At 41.0% G+C, this 6,907-nt stretch overlaps 1 pseudogene; it reads left to right on the top strand.

Moving 5' to 3' along the window:
• Nucleotides 1–4,790: 4,790 nt before the first annotated feature.
• On the top strand, nucleotides 4,791–5,734 carry LOC124973459 (olfactory receptor 2M5-like; annotated as a pseudogene).
• The last annotated feature ends 1,173 nt before the right edge of the window (nucleotides 5,735–6,907 follow it).

Raw genomic sequence — 6,907 nt, 5'->3', positions numbered from 1 at the left:
AAGTGGGTTTCATCCCAGGGATGCAAGGTTGGTTCAACATCAGGAAATCAATAAATGTCACTTCACCATATCAATACACTTAAAGTCAAGAATCACATGATTATTTCGATAGATGCAGAAAAAGCATTTGATAAAATACAGCACCCCTTCATGCTCAAAACACTAGAAAAAATAGGGATAGTGGGAACATTCCTTAACATTGTAAAGGCCATCTCCGCTAAGCCCATGGCTAGTATCAATTCTAAATGGTGAAAAACTGAAAGCATTCCCTCTAAAAACTGGAACAAGGCAGGGATGCCCTCTTTCACCACTTCTATTCAATATCGTCCTTGAAACTCTAGCCAGAGCAATTAGACAGACCAAAGAAATTATAGGGATACTGAATAGGAAAAGAAGAACTCAAACTATCCCTATTTGCTGATGATATGATGGTATACTTAGAGGAACCAGGAAATTCCACCAGAAAACTTTTAGATCTCATAAGTGAATTCAGTAAAGTAGCGGGATATAAGATCAATGCACATAAATCTAAGGCATTTCTGTACATAAGCGATGAATCTTCAGAAAGAGAAATTAGTAAAACTACCCCATTCACAATAGCTTCGAAAAAAATAAAGTATTTGGGAATCAATCTCACAAAAGAGGTGAAAGACCTCTACAATGAGAACTACAGAACACTAAAGAAAGAAATTAAAGAAAACCTTAGAAGATGGAAAGATCTCCCATGTTCTTGGATAGGCAGAATTAATATTGTCAAAATGGCCATACTACCAAAAGTGCTATACAGATTCAATGCAATTCCAATTAAAATCCCAATGATGTACCTTACAGAAATAGAGCAAGAAATTATGAAATTCATCTGGAAGAATAAAATCCCAGAATAGCTAAAGCAATCCTTGGCAGAAAGAGTGAAGCAGGGGGGATCGCAATACCAGATCTTCAACTCTACTACAAAGCAATAGTAACAAAAGTGGCATGGTATTGGTACCAAAATAGAAAGGTGGATCAATGGTACAGAATAGAGGACACGGACACAAACCCAAATAAATACAATTTTCTCATACTAGACAAAGGGGCCAAAAATATGCAATGGAGAAAAGATAGCCTCTTCAACAAATGGTGCTGGGAGAATTGGAAATCCATATGCAACAGAATGAAACTAAACCCATATCTCTCACCATGCACGAAACTAAACTCAAAATGGATTAAGGATCTCAGAATCAGACCAGAGACCTTGCATCTTATAGAAGAAATAGTAGGTCCAGAGCTTCAACATGTTGGCTTAGGACCAGACTTCCTCAAAAGGACAACAATAGCACAAGAAATAAAAGCAAGAATTAATAACTGGGATAGATTCAAACTAAAATGCTTTCTCTCAGCAAAGGAAACTATCAGCAATGCGAAGAAAGAGCCTACAGAGTGGGAGAAAATCTTTGCCAATCATACTTCAGATAGAGCGCTAATCTCCAGAATCTATAAAGAACTCAAAAAACTCTACACCAAGAATGTAAATAATCCAACTGACAAATGGGCTAAGGAAATGAATAGACACTTCACAGAAGAAGATATACAAGCAATCAACAAACATATGGAAAAATGTTCAACATCTCTAGTAATAAGAGAAATGCAAATCAAAACCACCCTAAGATTCCATCTCACCCCAATTAGAATGGCAATTATCAAGAATACAAGCAACAACAGGTGTTGGCGAGGATGTGGGGAGAAAGGTACACTCATACATTGCTGGTGGGGCTGCAAATTAGTGCAGCCACTCTGGAAAGCAGTGTTGAGACTCCTTAGAAAACTTGGAATGGAATCACCATTTGACCCAGCTATCCCACTCCTTGGCCTATACCCAAAGGACTTAAAATCAGCATATTACAGAGATACAGCCACATCAATGTTCATAGCTGCTCAGTTCACGATAGCCAGATTGTGGAACCAACCTAGATGTCCTTCAATTGATGAATGGATAAAGAAAATGTGGTATATATATACAATGGAATATTGCTCAGCCATAAAGAATGATAAAATTATGGCATTTGCAGGCAAATGGATGAAACTGGAGAATATCATGCTAAGTGAGATAAGCCAATCTCAAAAAACCAAAGGAAGAATGATATCGCTAATAAGTGGATCATGACACATAATGGGGTGTGGGAAGGGTTAGTGTTGGGGTCGGAGTTGGGTTTAGGGAGGGGGGTAGGAATGGAGGAAGGAAGGACTGTATAGACGGAGGGGAAGGGTGGGAGGGGAGGGGGGGAAGGGAAAAAATGGCAGAATGAATCAAACAACATTACCCTATGTAAATTTATGATTACACAAATGGTATGCCTTTACGCCATGTACAGACAGAGAAACAACATGTATCCCATTTGTTTACAATAAAAAAAAAAGAAAAAAAAAAGAAAAAAAGAAAAAAATAAAAAAAAATAAAACTAGGAAAGCAACAAAGGCTAAACACTGCATCCAAGCTCAGAGTAATGTCTCTTTATCCATCTATATTAAAAATTATTATACCAAAGCAATCACAGGCTCCTTTTAACTCGAGCACAACTACAATTGTTTATTTTCATATATTTTATCTATGTATTACTGCTAAATTTTTATTATGCACTGTTTTGTGTCCCAAAACCTTCCCAATGTTTTTCCCAATAAGTTTGTAATGATATATTGATTATTAATATTAAAAAGCAACTACACATGGCAATATGCCATGCCTATGGCCCCCGGGAGGGAGGACGATCAACAGAACTGTGTCAAGTGTTGAGTCCTCTACTCCAACAGACTGTGTCAACTGTCAGATCCTCTACTCCAACAGAGCCATGTCAAATGTCGGAGTGGAAGGAAATAGATGCAGCAGAGAATGATAGGAAGAGGTTTAGAAAATATAATGAGTTCTATAAAAACAGAGTACATAATATTATCTGTAGTCACACTGCTGCACAACAGAATGCCAGAATCCCCTCTCTGATCTCACTGTAATCGGGGAGCCCTTGACCACCATCCACATCCTTCCTTCCCCACCTGGTCCTCAACCTCTGCAAAGTGCCCTTCAATGTTCAGCTTATGCAGGTCCACATGAGTGAGACCTTGTGGGTCTGGTCATTCTGTGCTTGGGTTGTTTTGCTTAACACGATGACCCCAGTTCCATCCATGTTGTTGAAAACAGACAATGCACTGCACATTTCAAATATTCTAGAAGAAATCATTTTGAATGTTCTCACAACAGAGAGACAACAAATGTTTAAAGAACTAGATAAGCTTATCCTGATTTGAACACTACACTACTTATACACAGAAGCATCACATGCACCATATAAACATGCAGAAGGATCACATGTCAATTGAAAATAAACACAACAGCAATAAATAGTACAAAGACTATACAATTAGCAAAATTCTTATGAAGGACAGGAAAGTAAGACATTTGAAAAAGCCGAGCAGCGTGGTTTGCACTTATCCACACAACTGGAGTGGAGTTCATTGTGAAGGATGGTAACTGTGAGAAGCACTGATAAGGGCGTATGGAACTGAGGAGGGAGGGAGGGCACAGGGAGCTCCTGGCTACCACTGCAGTGCTGGTGTGGTCACAGACTGGGTGAGGAGTGCAGGACGCTCTGGGAAGACAAGCAGCTGAACCAGCCATTGGAAAACTTTGTTCAGATGGCTTTAAAGAAGAAATAAAAGAAGCCAATGCCTGATCCCAAGGGAAGAAGTCCCAAAAGGAAATGAAATGGAGGCCAAAACACAGGGCTAGAAAGGTGCTGCTCTTCAGCCAAGTGAGGACTCTTAAAGGCATTTTCCACAAAATATCAAAGATTGATGTTTTTATAAAATATGAGAGTCAAAGACAAAGTAGGGATGGGCTTTATTCCTGCCAGTGGTATTTAATGACAAAATACTTGTAGAAGTCATGAAGCAGGCAACATTTCAAAGACCTGAAGGTTTCATTTCTTAGCTTCTTACCTCCTTCTAATTACAAATATGCAAATTTACAGAGTGGAAAATAAGTCTTAAGGAAATTAATAGGGCTGGGGAGATAGCTCAGCTGGTAGAGTGCTTGCCTCGATAAGGCCCTGAGTTTGATCCCCAGTACCTCAAAAAAAAAAAAAAAAGAAAAGAAAATTAATAATTTCCTACTGTCACGCAGCTGAAATAATCTGCAGGCAGGGTTTGCATTTGAACCCCACCAACCAGGTGCAAGGAGTTGGGCCTGCTCTGATGTATCATGGGTAGCTCTGACCCTCGGTGATGGAGTAGGGCAAGGCAGCACTGGCAAGCCCTTCCCATGAGGACTCCCATTATCAGAAACACGCACTGATCAACATGCTTCTCATGCTGGTGTCCCATTTCTCTCTTGGCCTGGTCTTTGACTAACCAGGTCTTATTTTAATACTTGCTTCCCTCCACATTTTACAGATGAAGTTTTGTTAATGCCACAGTGTGATAAAGAAGGTTCCATGGAAATGTAGCAGAAATGCCACAGAATCCCAGGAAATCCAGGACTCTTCCCATGATCACTGTGTTGACATGACACCTTTCAGCTGAATTGTCACTGTGACCAGATGATGTGATTTTGAGAAAACTTCCAGGATTTTACTCTGAAATCCAACATGCGCCCAAACTAGGCATCTTGAATTTAAAAGTCACATCAAGTTCCAAAGAAGCCTTAACCACCCTCACCTACAGATAAAATTTACCTGACATAAGACAAATCCCCTCCACATTTCCACAGCACAACGCTGCCCATTCCTTACCTGCTGTGTCTCCACAGTGAGCAGCTCACCATGGCCTGGGGGAACCAGACCTTCAGCACTGTCTTCGTCCTGCTGGGCATCTTTGAATACAGCCCCACCCACACCTTCCTCTTCACTCTGGTCCTGGCATCTTCACGGTGGCCTTCATGGGCAACTCCGCCATGGTCCTCCTCATCTACCTGGATGCCCAGCTCCACACCCCAATGTACTTCCTCCTCATTTAGCTCTCCCTCATGGACCTCATGCTCATCTGCACCACGATCCCCAAGATGGCCTTCAACTACTTGTCTGGCAGGAACACCATCTCTCTGGCAGGCTGTGGGACCCAGATATTCTATGTGTCCCTGATGGGAGCCGAGTGCTTCCTGTTGGCTGCAATGGCCTACTACTGCTATGTGGCCATTTGCCACCCCTTAAGATACCTAGTTCTCATGAGCCAGAAGGTCTGTGGCCTCATAGCTGCTTCCTCCTGGGTCCTCGGCTCCCTTGATGGTATAATTGAAGCTCCAGTTGCTTTGTCCTTTCCATACTGTGGTTCCGGGGAAATACCCCACTTTTTCTGTGATGTGCCTGCCCTGCTCACCCTGGCCTGCATGGACACCTTGACATTTGAAAGGATGATATTTATCTGCTGTATCATTATGCTTCTGTTCCCTGTTGCCATCATCATTGCCTCCTATGCTCGCGTGATTCTGGCTGTTATTCGCATGGGGTCTGGGGAGGGGTGCCGCAAAGCTTTCACCACCTGCTCCTCCCACCTCATGGTAGTGGGCATGTACTACGGAGCAGCCATGTTCATCTACATGCGACTCACTTCTAACCGGTCCCCCATGCAGGACAAGATTGTGTTGGCCTTCTACACCATCCTCACCCCCATGCTCAACCCCCTCATCTACAGCCTGAGGAACAGGGAGGTGTCCAGGGCATTCGTGAAGGTGCTCAGGAAGGGAAAATCTGGAGAGCAAGCTGGGTAATTGTTTTAAGCACTTGACTTATGCCTACACTTATATGCAGGCCAATGCACTCCGGCATCCAAGTTCTCTGCTCTCTGTGGCTACACAGACCACAGCATATGTAAGAAGCAAACAATTGCTGAGACATATGCACATCTGCATCCTTTCTCTACTTAACAAATGCAAGGTGGTTGCCAGCTGAAGCAGCTCCTGGATTGATTGCACAGCTCAATCTTTCACATGTAGTACATTTAATCTGGTCATAGGATTGCTTATGTAGAATCCAATATACTCTGAATTTACCTTTTTGCTGAAATGACTCATGAATTATCTACCTATTGACTCAGACATACTTTTATTATAATTATTGAAATGAAGTTAACTTAGATTGAGAAAACAGATGTTTCTTGGTGGTTCGGCATTTTGTGAGTGTGGAAAACACTGTACAGGAGGATTGAGAAACTCGCATTTATTTCCTTCCTCCACATACATTATCTTATACATAGGAGACTGAAATATTCATAAAAACCCCTGTGTGTGGATTTTACATCCTTAGGTGTTCTGATCTTTATGTGTAGAATGCACTGCAATTGTTTTGTGGTAATATTTTGAACAATTGCTTAACCGATGTGACCATTTTTTAAAAGAGAATGGTTTCCTAAAATCTCCATATTTTCCTTAAATTTCATGTGACATGTTTATGTATAAAATTATATACAATATATAATATATACAATTATATATAACATACATATATATATAATATGCATATATATGTGTGTGTTTTGGTGTTATTATTTGAGATGAAACACAGTTGAGATTTAACCCTATCCGTAACTGCCTTAGGAAACCCCTATTATTGTATTAGTTTTCTTTTTCTCCATAACACTAACTGCACACCAGCACCTTTGTTTTGAGCTGGGTCTGCTCAGGGCACTTTTTTTGCATCTGACTCAGGGTCATCTTCCACACTTCGGCAGTCATTGAAGTAAACTCCTTCCTCTGCAGCTTGCCTCTTGATGGCTTGCCTCTCTGAAGCTAGCAGGACTGTTTTCTTGATCTTGGGGTAAGCTTTGATCCTCTACTAAAAAACCTCCCAGCTGGTTAAATCAGGCCAATACCAGAATATCTCCCTTTATATGGCTTAAACTGAACCGAGTTTGGATCTTTGCATCTTTAAAAATAAAAAATCTG

Source organism: Sciurus carolinensis, assembly GCF_902686445.1.
Source record: "Sciurus carolinensis chromosome 19 unlocalized genomic scaffold, mSciCar1.2 SUPER_34, whole genome shotgun sequence".
Taxonomy (NCBI): Eukaryota; Metazoa; Chordata; class Mammalia; order Rodentia; family Sciuridae; genus Sciurus; species Sciurus carolinensis.
This window is presented reverse-complemented; position numbering and strand designations above follow the sequence as displayed.